Source organism: Peromyscus leucopus, chromosome 1, assembly GCF_004664715.2.
Source record: "Peromyscus leucopus breed LL Stock chromosome 1, UCI_PerLeu_2.1, whole genome shotgun sequence".
NCBI classification, from domain to species: Eukaryota; Metazoa; Chordata; class Mammalia; order Rodentia; family Cricetidae; genus Peromyscus; species Peromyscus leucopus.
The window spans coordinates 7,016,846-7,033,511 of NC_051063.1; the positions used below are offsets into that span (position 1 = coordinate 7,016,846).

The 16,666-nt window shown below is 38.7% G+C and overlaps 1 pseudogene; it reads left to right on the forward strand.

Moving 5' to 3' along the window:
• Positions 1-5,245: 5,245 nt before the first annotated feature.
• On the forward strand, positions 5,246-6,637 carry LOC114703444 (annotated as a pseudogene).
• The last annotated feature ends 10,029 nt before the right edge of the window (positions 6,638-16,666 follow it).

Genomic DNA, 16,666 nt, shown 5'->3' on the forward strand with positions numbered 1-16,666 from the left:
ATTAATGAAACAAAGAGTTGGTTCTTTGAGAAAATCAACAAGATAGACAAGCCCTTATCCAAACTAACCAAAAGACAGAGAGAGAGAATCCAAATCAACAAAATCAGAAATGAAAAGGGGGACATAACAACAGACATTGAGGAAATCCAGAGAATTATAAGGTCATATTTCAAAAACCTCTACTCCACAAAACTGGAAAACCTAAAAGAAATGGACATTTTTCTGGATAAGTACCACATACCTAAGTTAAATCAAGACCAGATAAACTATTTAAATAGCCCAATAACCCCTAAGGAAATAGAAACAGTCATTAAAAGTCTCCCAACCAAAAAAAGCCCAGGACCAGATGGTTTCAGCGCAGAATTCTACCAGATCTTCAAAGAAGAGTTAATACCAATACTCTCTAAATTGTTCCACATAATAGAAACAGAAGGAACATTACCAAACTCCTTTTATGAGGCTACAATTACCCTGATTCCTAAACCAAACAAGGATACAACAAAGAAAGAGAACTACAGACCGATCTCCCTCATGAACATTGATGCAAAAATACTCAATAAAATATTGGCAAACAGACTCCAAGAACACATCAGAACAATTATCCACCATGATCAAGTAGGCTTCATCCCAGGGATGCAAGGGTGGTTCAACATACGAAAGTCCATCAACGTAATACACCATATAAACAAACTCAAAGAAAAAAACCACATGATCATCTCACTAGATGCAGAAAAGGCATTTGACAAAATCCAGCACCCCTTCATGATAAAAGTCTTGGAGCGATCAGGAATACGGGGAACATACCTAAACATAATAAAGGCAATATATAGCAAACCAACAGCCAACATCAAATTAAATGGAGAGAAACTCAAAGCAATTCCAGTAAAATCAGGAATGAGGCAAGGCTGTCCACTCTCCCCATACTTATTCAATATAGTACTTGAAGTTCTAGCCAGAGCAATAAGACAACATAAGGAGATTAAGGGGATACAAATTGGAAAGGAAGAAGTCAAGCTTTCCCTATTTGCAGATGACATGATAGTATACTTGAGTGACCCCAAAGATTCCACCCAGGAATTGATAAAGCTTATAAACACCTTCAGCAACATAGCAGGATACAAGATCAACTCAAAAAAATCAGTAGCCTTCCTATATACAATGGACAAAGAAGATGAGAAGGCAATTAGAGATACATCACCCTTTACAATAGCCAAAAATGACATAAAATACCTTGGGGTAACACTAACCAAGCAAGTGAAGGACCTATATGACAAGAACTTTAAGTCCCTGAAAAAAGAAATTGAAGAAGATGTCAGAAAATGGAAAGATCTCCCATGCTCATGGATAGGCAGGGTTAACATAGTAAAAATGGCAATCTTACCAAAAGCAATATACAGATTCAATGCAATCCCCATCAAAATACCAACACAATTCTTCACAGACCTGGAAAGAATAATACTCAACTTCATATGGAAAAACAAAAAACCCAGAATAGCTAAAAGAAACCTGTACAATAAAACAACTTCTGGAGGCATCACAATCCCTAACTTCAAGCTCTACTATAGAGCTACAGTAATAAAAACAGCTTGGTATTGGCATAAAAACCGACATGTGGACCAATGGAATCGAATTGAAGACCCTGACATTAACCCACACACCTATGGACATATAATTTTGACAAAGAAGCCAAAAGTGTACAATGGAAAAAAGAAAGCATCTTCAACAAATGGTGCTGGCATAACTGGATATCAACGTGTAGAAGGCTGCAAATAGATCCATATCTGTCACCGTGCACAAAACTTAAGTCCAAGTGGATCAAAGACCTCAACATAAATCCAGCCACTCTAAACCTGCTAGAAGAGAAAGTAGGAAGTAATCTTGAACGCATTGGCATAGGAGATCACTTCCTAAATATAACACCAGTAGCGCAGACACTGAGACAAACAATCAATCAATGGGACCTCCTGAAACTGAGAAGCTTTTGTAGAGCAAAGGATACGGTCAACAAGGCAAAGCGACAGCCTACTGAATGGGAAAAGATCTTCACCAACCCCACAGGTGACAGAGGACTGATATCCAGAATATATAAGGAACTCAAGAAATTAGACATCAAAACGACCAACAGTCCAATTGAGAAATGGGCTTTAGAATTAAACAGAGAATTCTCAACAGAGGAAACCCAAATGGCTGAAAGACATTTAAGGAACTGCTCAACATCCCTAATCATCAGGGAAATGCAAATCAAAACAACTCTGAGATACCACCTTACGCCTGTCAGAATGGCTAAGATCAAAAACACTGAAGACACTTTATGCTGGAGAGGTTGTGGAGATAGAGGAACTCTCCTCCACTGCTGGTGGGAATGCAAGCTTGTACAACCACTTTGGAAATCAATATGGCGCTTTCTTAGAAAATTGGGAATCAATCTCCCCCAAGATCCAGCTATACCACTTTTGGGCATATACCCAAGAAATGCTCAATCATACCACAAGAGCACTTGCTCAGCTATGTTCATATCAGCATTGTTTGTAATAGCCAAAACCTGGAAACAACCTAGATGCCCTTCAACTGAAGAATGGATAAAGAAATTGTGGCACATATACACAATGGAATACTACTCAGCAGAGAAAAACAATGACATCATACGGTTTGCAGACAAATGGATGGATCTAGAAAAAATCATCCTGAGTGAGGTGACCCAGACTCAGAAAGACAAATATGGTATGTACCCACTCATAGGAAGATATTAGATGTGGAACAAGGATGACTGAACTGCTACTCACATCACCAGTGAGGCTACCTGGAAAACGGGACCCCAAAAAAGACATGGAGAAATGGATGAGATCTACATGAACAGCCTGGTCATGAGTGGGAACAATGAAGAGCAACGGTCGAGGGAAAGAGAGTGGGAGATCCTAGCTGGATCAAGAAAAGAGAGGGAGAACAACGAATAGGAGACCATGGTAAATGAAGACCACATGAGAAGGGGAGGAAGCAGAGAGCTAGGGAGGCCCACGGAGATCCACAAAGATACCGCCAGAAAAGACTGCTGGCAATGGACGAGAGACGGCAGGAACTGACCTACCCCGGTGATGGGATGGCCAGACACCCTGTTAGTTGTGCCATAAACCCCATCCAAGGAAGGTCTGAGGAATCTGGATGCAGACATCCATGGCTGGGCCCCTGGTGGAGCACTGGGAGTCTAATTAGTGAGAAAGAAGAGGGTTTATATGAGCGAGAATTGTTGAAGCCAGGGTTGGATAAAGCACAGGGACAAATAGCCAAACGAATGGAAGCACAGGATCTATGAACCAAAGGCTGAGGGGCCCCCAACTGCATCAGGCCCCTGAACGGGTGAGACAGTCATTTGGCTTGATCTGTTTGGGAGGCAGCCGTGTGTTGGTGCCGGGTCCTGGGCTTGTTGCATGAGTTGGCTGTTTGAATCCTGGGACATATGCAGGGACACTTGGCTCGGTCTGGGAGGGGGGACTGGTCCTGGCTGGACTGAGTCTACCAGGTCGATCCCGGTCCTCAGGGGAGACCTTGATCTGGAGGAGGTGGGAATGGGGGGTGGGATGGGGGAGGGGGAGGGGGGCGAGAGTAGGAGAACAGGGGAATCTGTGGCTATTATGTTGAACTAAATGATGTTGTAAAATAAATTTACTTAAAATAAAAAATAAAAAAATAAAAATAAAAAAAAAAGAGGATGTAATTTAAAGAACATGACATCCACATTCTTGAGATGTGGGGTGGGTGGGTTTTGGTCATTCAGTGGGTTATGGATATTTGTCATTGTTTAAGGTGGTTGGTTGTGAATTGTTATTGGTCATGGTCAGGGAGGAAACTAAATAAAGGGATTGATTTAAGGGATTTCTTTTTCTTTCTTTTATCCTTTCTTTCCTATCTAGTTAGAAAAAGGGGTGGTATAAGAATGGTAGGAAAAAGGGTAGATTATTGAATCTACTTTTAAACTAAAAAGCAATTACTAGTCTCAAATATTCTATGCTGATATGGATTTTTTGTATATTGATACAAAGTTAATGTTATTTTTGTTACAACATACTGAAAAATATTGTACCTATACAACTCATTTAAAATGGTAATGTAAAGTTCTTTTCCTTGAAAGCTACTATTACAAATTGCTTAAGATAATTAAGATAACAATCAAACTTGTAGTCGTTAGGTATTCTTTCAATGTTAAACAGATATATATTAGATAGGTGGTCTTCAAATACTTTAGAAATCTATAGATTACGTCATTTGAGATGTTTTAATAACATAAGGCTTTTTCATGACAGTGAGATATGTCTGCTCCTGGCAGCACCAATCCATTTTACAAAAGGATAATGGTCATCAAAGAACCTCCATATGGAGTTTGCTGTCAATGTGGCAAAGCTAGCCACTGGGCAATAAAACTGTCCTTGCCTCGACTGCTGACAGTACACACAGGACACAAAACAATACAGCTGCTGAAGTTTGCTAAGACAAGGTAAGCCAACCCTTAAAAATTCCTGCTTCACAGACAATCTGTCAGATTTTCAGTCTTATAGGCCAAAGATGGATGCCCAACATTGCAGAAGAACATTGGATGACTGTCCAGGCAGTCAGCTGTCTCTGTCACTATAGTTTTAGAAGATGTTCTGCACTTCCTCTTTACTCAGGTAATGTTCTATCCGTCTTTGGTCTCTGATGGGGCTGAAGATTAAGTTAGTTATAGTCTTGTAGTTTTCCTTGTTACAAAATTCAGAAAAGAAACTCACAGAAGAGATGGAAATAAAGTTTATAAATGTTGTGAGACATAAAAGCTTAAGTTGTTCAAGAAAATATTTTAAGGTCTAAAAGATATTTTTATGTTGATAATACAAGTTATGATATACAGTGGTTTATGCATAAAACTTTGAACTCACCAAGATAGGGTAGATAATAGAGTACTTTCTCCAAAGTTGCCAAATACAAATGGAGTGGACATTGTGAATATATTTCTTACTTGATAATGTTTCTTATTGTATATAGTTTCATTGTTTTAGAGTTAAAACCTTTCCTTTTTATTTAGACAAAAAGCAGGCAATATTGTGGGATAATCTTTTAATATACTGTGAAGATGTGTCTCTGCTAAGGCATCTTCTGGTTGGATTAATAAAGTGTGTAACCTTAACTAAGTTTAGACCATTAAACTTAGGAATGTATTACTATGCATTAAGGGTTCATTTTAGTATAAGGCAGAAATCTAATTAATACTTGTACAATGAATGAGTCAATTTCTCAATACTTATCCTTCATAAGCCACAATGGTATAATAAGAAAATCAATAATATTGTTGAAATGAGATAAGAAAAACATATATCTAATGTCCATATTTGTTCTAAAAAGGTGAGTGAAGCAGAAATATCAACTACTGAAGTCAGGATGAGTGATTTTGTGCATAGATAGCATCTATAAAAATAATTTTGATAAAGTTATAAAGTTGTTTACATTTCAAGCAACAGGTTATAATATTTTTTTAAGCACATGGATGAATCATTAGTATTCTTCAAACTTTGTAGTTTATTCTCCTGTATATAATTAATGCACCAAATTTGATTTTCTATTTCATTACCTTGAATTGATAATTGTTTCTATAATAAGAATGTATCTTGCTGTATATATTCCAATTTTAGTTCAGTTTCTTTATCATTATGTCCTTTTTTCCTCTTTGCTGCAGATCATCTAGTGCTGTCGGTTGACAGTGATGGAGAACAGGAAGAAGTGACACAGTTTATTCTCATGGGACTCACTGATGCCCCAGGCCTGCAGCTTCCCCTCTTCTCCACCTTCCTCCTCATCTACACCATCACCCTGGTGGGGAACCTGGGGATGTTCATGTTGATTTTTTTGACTCTCAGCTCCACATCCCCATGTACTTTTTCTTAGGTAACCTGTCTCTGGTGGACTTTTGTTACTCTTCAGCTGTCACTCCCACAGTCATGGCTGGGTTTTTCTTAAGAGAAAAGGTCATCTCCTACAAAGCTTGTGCTGCTCAGATTTCCTTCTTTGGATCCTTTGGCACTATTGAGAATTTCCTGTTGGCCTCAATGGCCTATGATCGCTATGCAGCAGTGTGTAAGCCACTACCCTATGCCACCACCATGACTACAAGTGTGTGTGCATGGTTGGTCATAAGTTGCTATGTCTATGGTTTCATGAATGGCTCCATATACACTAAAGACACATTCAGGCTTTCCTTTTGTGGGTCCAGTGTGGTCCACCACGTTTTCTGTGACGTTTCAGCAGTCATAGTTCTCTCTTGCTCTGATAGACATGTTAATTAGCTTATTCTTATTGACTTAGCCAGCTTTAATATCTTCCTTGCTCTTGTGGCTATCTTAATAACCTACATGTTCATTTTTATCACCATCCTAAAGATGCACACAGGTAGAGGATATTGCAAGACTATATCCAACTGTGCGTCCCACTTTACTTCAGTCTCTATTTTCAATGGGACTCTTATCTTCATGTACTTACAGCCCAGCTCCAGTCATTCTATGGATACTGACAAAATCGCATCTGTCTTCTACACTGTGGTCATCCCTATGTTGAACCCACTGGCCTACAGCCTAAGGAACAAGGAGGTCATGAATGCATTCTGAAGGATGACTTAGAAGCCAAATAATCTTTTGATTATTTTTATCTTATGAAGATACAGAATACCTGGATTAATTCCCCTGAGCTCTTTTTTATATTCTAAGTAAAATTATGGACAGTGAGATTTATATATCACACTGATGAGTTCAATAATGACCCAGAAAAGTTTTATTCATTAATGTTAAAAATCTTAGTATGTACTCACTCATAAGTGGATACTAAATGGGAGGGAAGGGATGGCCAGACTGCAACCCACAACTCCAGAGAGACTAGCTAACAGGAAAAGACCCTAGGAGGGACACATGGATGATCCCGTGAAGGAGAAGTGGATGAGATCTATATGAGTGGACTGGGGGGTGGGGGTGGCAGAAGGTGAGGAGTGGGGCATGAGAATATAGGGAAATGGGAGGGTCAAGCTGGAACAGGGACAGAGTGGGAGGGCATGGAGGAAGATACCATGATAGATGGGGACATCATGGGAATAGGAAGGGAGGCTCTCAGGAATGCACAAGGTTGACCCCACCTTGGTCTGCTGGCAGTGGTCCAGAGGGTACCTGGACTGGTCTACTCTGGTGACCAGCCTAGCAAATAACCTAGCTGTCATCATAGAGCCTTTGTCCAGTGACAGATGGAGGTAGATACAGAGATCCTCGGCCAGGCACCAGGCTGAGCTCTGGGAATCCAATTGATGAGAGAGAGGAGAGATACTGCAGGTGAGGGACGTTGAGATCATGATGGGAGGATGTGCAGAGATGACGGATTTTCCACACTAGTGGAAACCCATGAACTGTGGACTGGTGGCTATGGAGCTCCCATGGGACTGGACTAGGCCCTCTGGACACGGAAGATGGTTGTTTGGCTCGAACTGTTTGGGGGGCACCCAGGCAGGGATTGGGATCTGTTCCTGTTGCATGGGCAGGCTTCTGGGAATCTGGTGCCTGTGGTATGACACTTTGCACAGCCTTGGTGCAGTGGGAAGGGGCTTGGACCTGCTTAGGCTCAGTGAGCTGGGCTCTGTTGACTCTCCATGGGAGACCTTGATTTGGGGGATGTGGGCATGTAGGGTGGCTTGGGAAAGAGGGCTGGTGGTGGGAAGAGAGAGGAGGGGGGTTCTGTGCATAGCATGAGGAGTGAGTAGAAAATTTATTAATAAAGAAAAATAAAATAAAATATAAAAATCCTTTCAATATTATTTTTAATTAATAATTTTTACCTAATTTTTTCATATGATATATTTGATCATATTCTTCCTCCTTCAACTCCTCTCAGATCCTACACACCTCCCTACCAGCCAATCTTCATGTTCTTTCTCTTTCTCTCTCTTAGTACAGATAATACTGACACATCAGGATAAGGATATTAAGAATGGCATCAAACATGTAGTGGAGACCAATGTCCTTGAACCAGACTAAAGACTCTTTGCAAGGAACTCTTGCAAACAGAGATGTATGGACAAAGGGGTATATGGTGTGATTTGTTGGGTCTCACTGTGGCTTCCCTTTTTTTCAAATGTTTGTCATTTTATTTTCTTCCATTTTTTTTTTGTTTTTTTGAGACAGGGTTTTTAATCTCCTGAATTTGGTTTTATAGGAGGGGTGGTTTCCAGAGGCAGAGGGTGGATGTGAAGGGACAGGGAATGAATGGGATCAAGATACATGATGTGAAAAACACATAGAATAAATAAATTAATAAATAAACTAAAAAATGAGAAACCACTGTGATTTTCCATGTATGCACCAAAGGCAATCCCATTTGTCCTTATGAATGGGATTTAGGATAGGACATTTTAGCTACAGGTGACAGGTAGCTGGTGATGTGACACTGGAGCAACATTAGTGTAATGTGAACACAGAATGACCTCAATTAGCAGAGGCTGGTGTACACAAGGAAAAGGGCTTCCCTAAAGCCTATGTGGTGACCATGCCTCTTACAGACCCCTAACTTTTTAGTGAGACAGATTTTAGACTTATCAAATCATGGTTGCAGTAAGCCTCTTATTTGCAGTATCCTGTTAGTTAGATCCACAATAGGTACAGTAGCAACCTCTCACCAGCTCCTTCTCCATCATAGTCTTATGTTTTTACTAAACTTTGAAAGAATTCACAAATGAAACTACTTGTTCCTGTGACTTTCTTTTGGAGAGATCAATCTTTAGTCAATCCCTCTGCTCGTCATAGACACATTCTGATTATATCTTACTCCACAATTACTTTTAGTACTGCCAGTTTTCAGGAATTTGCATTTTCTTGGTGTTCTCCAAAATTTAGTCATTCATAAAAGTGCTATTGTTATTCTCTCATAGGTAAAGTCTGCAATTATACCCTCACCTTATTTCATGATTTTAGTTTTGTGCTTTTTTCTTTTTTCTGTAGTCAGTCTACAAAATTATACCATTTAGAGTGATCTTCCATTAGAATCAACTGTCTAGTTGTCAGGTTTCCATATTCTATAAATTTTAACTCAGTTTTAATATATTTTCCAAACAATGTTTTTCTTTAAGGTTTACATTGAGCTGTTCTCATGATATCATTCTTCTCTCTCTCTCTCTCTCTCTCTCTTTCTCTCTCTCTCTCTCTCTCTCTCTCTCTCTCTCTCCAGTCTCCCATTTCTTGTGACCATAACCTTTGCTGCCTACCAAAAATTTTTAGATATGCCTTTTGATTTTTCTGTCTCAAAGTACTTTATATTGTCTCCTTTACCCTAGATTGTAGTATGCTCTTTACATAAGTGAATATTTAATTTTCCTAATTACTTTCTATTTAATTTGTATTGTGGTTGACAATGTTGTCTCCTATAATCACTAACATTTATAATTTTCTAAGAGTAGTTGTATCTGAATATACTTATTTTTGTGACTGTGTTTTACTATGTAGCATTGATTGGACTGAAGCTTGCTATGTATACCAAGCTGGCTTTGAAGTAAAATTCACATAAATCTACCAACCTCTGCCTCCTAAGTGCTGGGATTAAAGTCCTGTGCCACTATGTCCAGCTTCTTGTATATTTTTCATCTTACGGGAATGTTTGCATGCAATGGAACATCTACTGTTTTGAGAAGCCTAGTCTCTGTCTGATTAAGGTTGCAGAATTATGACAATTTTTCATACCTTCTGTTTCACTGATTTTTTTCTAAATATTCTGTTCATTACTTTTGTGTTTGTTACTTTTTTTTGAAATCTTATGGTTTCTATCTTATCTATGCATTTTCTTACAATTTGTATAAGTCATCTTTTACCAAAAATTAATGATGTAATAAAAATAATGTGTGCACATATGCACATATGTGTGTGCATGTGTGTATGTACATTCATATGTATGTGTGATATACATATATTTCAACACAGCAAGAGTCACAGATAGACTGACAGAGATGAAGGAGGACAGAGATAGATAGAGAGACAATATGAAAACACGAGGGAAGAAGAGATTTATTGTTAAAAAATGACTCATGTACTAGGCAATGTTGGGCAGCAGACAAAGGCTCTTGAGAACTGGTCATCTTGTTCCAGCCTGAAGGACATAAGGATATAGGAAGTGCTCCAAAAGAATTGAAGATGCAATCATTTCAAAAGCAGTCTCCTGGCAAACTCCCTCTTACTCAGGGAGCCTAAGATTTATTTTCTAAGACTTCTATTGTTTGAGTGATCATCATTCATAATGTAGAGAGTGATCCATAACAAACCAACTGACTCAGTGATTATATCATCCTCAAATACCCACCAAGTCTGCACATAGGCATTCTTCACCACAAATCTTTCCTCTGTTAACTAATCTTATTAAATAACTGTTTAAAACTTAATTTTCAAATAAAGATATCTGTTAACCTGACATAATTGTACTGATAACAGCCAAAAGCATATCATTTTTCCTTACCATTGTATGTAGAAACTGAATGATTTTTATACTATTCTTTAAAAATATCTATTTCATATTTAAATTAAATTTTAAAGAATTTTATATGTAAATGTTGTATTCACATAATTTAAGCACTAGTCCATTCCCATCCAAAGTCCTCTAGTATCATCCAATCCCTCTCAAATTCATAATGTTTTAAATTTTAATTATTGTTGTTACACACACAGACAAACACATACACAGACACACTACTGAACTTTTTGTTATTCTATTTACATACCTCTAATAAACACACAAAAACAAAAAATTTAAAGTTTAGATTATTTTTGAGTTTTGCTCACTAGGTCTAGCCAACACAATGTCATCAGGGCACATAGATATCAAGTAAAAAATATCAAGTTTCTGAGGATGCTACTAGAAAGCCCTGAGATGAGGAGCCTTGAAGTAGACACTGAGTGAGTATTGCTGACTTTGCTGTCTAAAAGCATTTTGTTTTGTGGTCTTCATTAACATAATGAAATATATATATATATATTTTTTGGTTTTTCGAGACAGGGTTTCTCTGTGTAGCTTTGCGCCTTTCCTGGAACTCACTTGGTAGCCCAGGCTGGCCTCGAACTCACAGCGATCCGCCTGGCTCTGCCTCCCGAGTGCTGGGATTAAAGGTGTGTGCCACCACCGAGTGGCAGAAAAATATTTTTAATTAATTAATTTTGTTAATTAAAAATTTTAATTCAGTATATTTGTTCATGTTTTTTATCTTCCAGTTCCTCCCAGATCCTCCTCACCTCCCCCTGCAACTTTGCATTCTTTTTTTCTCTTCCCCCCAAAACAAAGCAAATAAAAAATACTGCAACCCAAAAAAAACTAAAATCAAAATAAATAAGCAAAAGAAAAATAAAACAAAATATTCAAACAAAACAAAATAAAATAAAAAGTAAGAAAGAAAAACAAAACAAAATATCATAAACCAAAAAAAAAACCACCTCCACTGAGTTCATTTTGTGTTGTTCAACTACTCCTGGGCATTGAGACTGCGTTGGAGTTGGTTGATGCATCTGGTAAGACTGCACTGTGGAAAGCTGATTTTCCTTTTGTAAGCAGATTTCAATTGTAGATAGCTTCGTGGTTAGGGCACTAAACCTCTGTCTACTTCCCCTTCTCAGTGTAGGGACCCTGTCTGGCTTGACTCTGTGCAGAATGTCATTGGGAGTTATTTCATTGCTATATCCCTTTAGCAAAATAATAGTATTAGGGTTTTCCCTAAGGTCATGACCTTTATGGTCTTAGGTTCCTGTCCACTTTAGAAGTATTTTCATTTATTTATTTATTTATTTATTTATTTATTTATTTATTTATTTATTTATTTATTTTTGTTTTCTCTCATATAATACATCCCAATCACAGCCTTTCTTACCTCCACTTCTTCCAGTACCCCACCTCTGACCTTCACTTTCTCCAAGATCTATTGCACCTCCATTGTCATTTAGAAAAGAACAGGTCTCCCATGGACATCAACCAAACAAAGCATAACAAGATGCCATCAGACTAGGCACAAATCCTCAAGGCTGCATGAGGCAGCCCAGTAGGAGGAAAAGAGTCCCAAGACCAGGCAAAAGAGTCAGAGACATCCCCACTCCCACTGTTTGGTATCAGACTAAAATGTTTCAAATCACGGGGGTTGTTTCATTGCTCAAATCATGAAATCGCACTCAGACAATAGCTGTCATTTGGGTAAAGTTTTGAAGTGGGCAATTTAGGTAGTATATAGGGATTGATTCTACTGCTTATAGAAAGTATAATTCTACAAAAGAGAAAAATATCTGACTAGAATATTGATTTCTCTATCTTCATAAAGAAGCTTCAATATATATCCACTCTAATTTTCAGGGTCCTACTTCTCCACAATCAATGCTGTAACTTCTGTAGTAGGAACACACTGGGCATTCCAATTGCAGTTTTAGGCAGCCACTCGTGTCACTGTCCAATTCAGCAACATTGACAACATTGCTACAGAACATAGGATCTCTCTCAGAAGAAACTTAGAAGCTTTGAGGTCATTGATCCATGGCTCATGCTTGTAACTCAAACCTCTAAGATCATCCTTTATCTTTCCCCTTTGTCAGCAACGGTAGGAGATAACCTGCAAATTTTATTATATAAAAGTGTTTGAGAATCACATACAAAAAGCACTTACTTCTTGATGGACTTTAATCTTTAAGAAGAAATAAATTACTTCCCCATTTGGATGCTTTTGGTCATGTTCCTTATTAGAGTTTGATAGAAATAAAATTAGATAGAATAGCCATTGGTCCCAGGTTTATGGGGTATTGTTGTGGCAGCAATGTGGCATGACCATTTCATTTTGGAGTGGATTGCAGAGGACTTTGGAACTTTTGGCAGGAAAAGCTGTTGAGTGCTTGTAGCTTGAAGACTGGTCTATCATAGCTTGGAGGATAAGAGCTTAAGTGAAGACCATACCAGGCTGGAACTCAGGTGGATGATTTTCACTATCATCCCTGTCTTACATTACAATATCTCCAATCTGTTAATCTGCCCCAATAGAAACATGTATACAGAACATCCCCCACTACCTCCATTTACTGGGGAATTAGCCTTTTGGTCCAGACCCAGATAAGCTTTTTCTTTCAGGCCCTCTCAGTCTTCCCATCTACATTTCTTTGTGTTGACTGAAGATCATCAAACCACTTTTCATCAGGGACCCCTTATGGAAGTTCTTCATAATCCACAAGGATGACTACAGCTTAGACTACTAGCAATAGTGGAGAGGTGCCTGAACTAGCTTACCCCAGTAATCAGATTGGTGAATACCCTGATTGTCATCTTAGAGTCTTCATCTGCTAACTGACAGAAGCAGATTCAGAGATCCACAGTCAAGCACTAGGCCAAACTCCAGGAGTCTAGTCAAAGAAAGAAAAGAGGAATTCTATGAGCAAGGGGCATCAAGATCATAATGGGAAAATTTACAGAGACAACAAAACTAAGCTAGTGGGAACTCATGAACTTTAGACCAACAGCTGTGGAGCCTCCATGGGACTGGACTAGGCCCTCTGTATAAGCAAGACAGTTGTGTGGCTTGATTTGCTTAAGGGCCCCTTGGCAGTAGGATCAGGATCCATCCTTGGTGCATAAGCTGGCTTTCTGGAGCCCACTACCTATAGTTGGACACCTTGCACAGCCTTGATTCAGGGGAAGGGGCTTGGACCTGCCTCAAGTGAATGTACCAGGCTCCGCTGACTTCCCATGGGATGCTTTACCTTGTTGGAGGAGGGAATGGGGGATGGTTTGGGTGGGAAGCTGGAGGCAAGGGGAGGGAAGAGAGGGGGATCTGTGGCTGGTATGTAAAACGAATAAAAATTTTTCTTAATAAAAAAGATATTATGTTAGCCGGGCGTGGTGGAGCACGCCTTTAATCCCAGCACTCGGGAGGCAGAGCCAGGCGGATCTCTGTGAGTTCGAGGCCAGCCTGGGCTACCAAGTGAGCTCCAGGAAAGGCACAAAGCTACACAGAGAAACCCTGTCTCGAAAAAACCAAAAAAAAAAAAAGGTATTATGTGTATTTTGTGGGAAGTCTCCCACTGCCTTATTGTATGTGTTTATCTCATGAATACATCTCATCTACGTATTTATCTGTGGATAGTGAGGGAGATGTTGTATAATTTTTGACACAGTCAGGGCCTATTGAGTTCCACTAAGAAGCTGCTTTAATTGAAGCTTAGATTTATGATTTAGGAAAACACTTGAGTCCAGCCTGGCTCAAATTCTTTTAATCCTTATGCTGAGAAATGCAGTTACAGAGTTTTTGTACATGATTAGATGAAACAAAGCCTCAAAAGAGGTTTAGGTTAGACCAGGTACCTTGCTATCACAAAGACACATAACTGAGCTGCCTGGCTAGGTTGTAAATACAAATACAGCTCAATTATTACTAGCTGGCAAATGAAATATTTCTTACACTTATAACTGACTTCAACTTGTGAAAATAAATTCTGACTAGTCAAGGCTACAGAAGATAACTTGACTTAGTAGTTCCAAATGAGGGCTGCAGATGTTCTTGATAATTAAAACTCTTACATTGCCTGAAATAATTGGTTGGGATGTATAAACTGAAAAAAAAGACATGAGAAGAGAGAGCAATGACAAAGGACAGCATGAGTGAATAGCATGAGAGGAGCCAACATGAGAAAATAGACAGAGGAGCCAACATGAGAAAATAGACACAATTCAGCTTGAGAAAATAAAGTTACCATCAGAATGCATGAGTTCCTTTCCTAAAACCCTCAGATAGAAAAAGTTCCTAAAGCCTCAGTTCTCTGAGGAATTCTCTTCACAACCCTGCAGCAGCTTTGGAAGCTGGTCTTACAGGCTTCAATAACAACATAATTCACTGGAGCCTCAACCTTTGGTGTGGATCCAGGGTCCTCCTAGTCATTTCATCCTTGTCTGTCCAGACTTACTCTTTGTCTTACTGCAGCCTACATGCAGAAGCCCCTTGTCTCACCACAAGTCTACTCCCCGAGAACCCTGTCTCTTGGTAGATACTTGTACCTCTTTCTCACAATCTCTTTCAATCTTTCCTCCTAGTCCAAGGCTATTCCTTTCTGCTACCAACCAACCTGCAGAAACCTGCTCTACCAGGGACTCCATAGCCACCTCACTTGTCTAGGATCCAAAGTGGACAACAGCAACCAAAGAACTGTAGCTGAAAGTTTCCCATGTCCTGCCTGGCCCGTGGTCAGGACAAATCTCTCAACTACAGTCCTGCAGCCTTTTATAAAAAAAATCACACAGAGGCTTAATATTATTTATAACTGCTCAGCCATTAGTTCAGGCTTATTGCTGACTAGCTCTTACACTTAAATTAACTCATAATTCTTTTTTTTTTTTTGTTTTTCGAGACAGGGTTTCTCTGTGTAGCTTTGCTCCTTTCCTGGAACTCACTTGGTAGCCCAGGTTGGCCTTGAACTCACAGAGTTCAATCCGCCTGGCTCTGCCTCCCAAGTGCTGGGATTAAAGGCGTGTGCCACCACCGCCTGGCTAACTCGGCTAACTCATAATTCTTATCTATGTTTAGCTATGTGGCTTGGTGCCTTCCTTAGTTCTGCCTTGTCATCTTGCTTCCTCTGTGTCTGGCTGGTGACTCCTCACTCAACCTTCCTTTTCCCAGAATTCCTCTTGTCCACTTAGCCTGCCTATACTTCCTGCCTGGCTACTGGCCAATCAGTTTTTTTTTTTTTTAAATCAACCAATCAGAGCAACACATATTCACAGCATACCGAACGATATCACTCATCAAAAGAACAGTGTTTCCAATACAAACAAGACCAGATATCAATATCAAGAAACACTTCAGACATCATAACTCCATATTGCTAGACCATAGCAAGTAAAAAACTAAAGACAATAGAGAATAATAACAAAAACTAAAGGAAATAAAACAAAAACTAAAACATGAGTACACAAGAAAATATCTCTGCCAAAGAACTCAGTAACAATATTGTTGTAGACCCTGAGAAATGCAATTATAGCTGAAACACAAGACAGGGCTTTGAAATATCAATAATGAATATGATCAATAAACTTATAAAGGATAGAAACAAATTTTTTAGTGAAGACCATGATAACACAAAGAAACAGTTGAATGAAATAACAAAAAATGGTTCATAACATAAAAGTAGAAATAGAATCACTAAAGAAAACCCAACCTAAGAAAAACAGGAAATGAAATATTTAGCATATCAAATAAAAAACTCAGAGGTATTCCTCACCAACAGATCACAAGAGATGGAAGAGCAAATCTCAGGTGTTGAAGACAAGAGAGAATAAAGGCATAACTCAATAAAAAATGTTAAATCAAAGGGAATCTAGGCCCAAAACATCCAGTAAATCTGCCACACCTTGAAAAGACCAAATTTATGAATTACAGGGATACAGGAAGGAGAATAAATCCAGTTGAAAGGCACAGAAAATTATTTTTAACAAAATTATAACAGAGAATTTCCCAACCTAAAGAACAAGGTACTTATCAAGGTACAAGAAGCACAGAGAAAACTAAATAGTCAGAACCAGAAAAGAAATTCCCCATAACACATAATTAATAATAATGATGATGATGATGATGTTGATATAGTAATAATAATAAAACATACATAGCAAAGAAGGAATATTA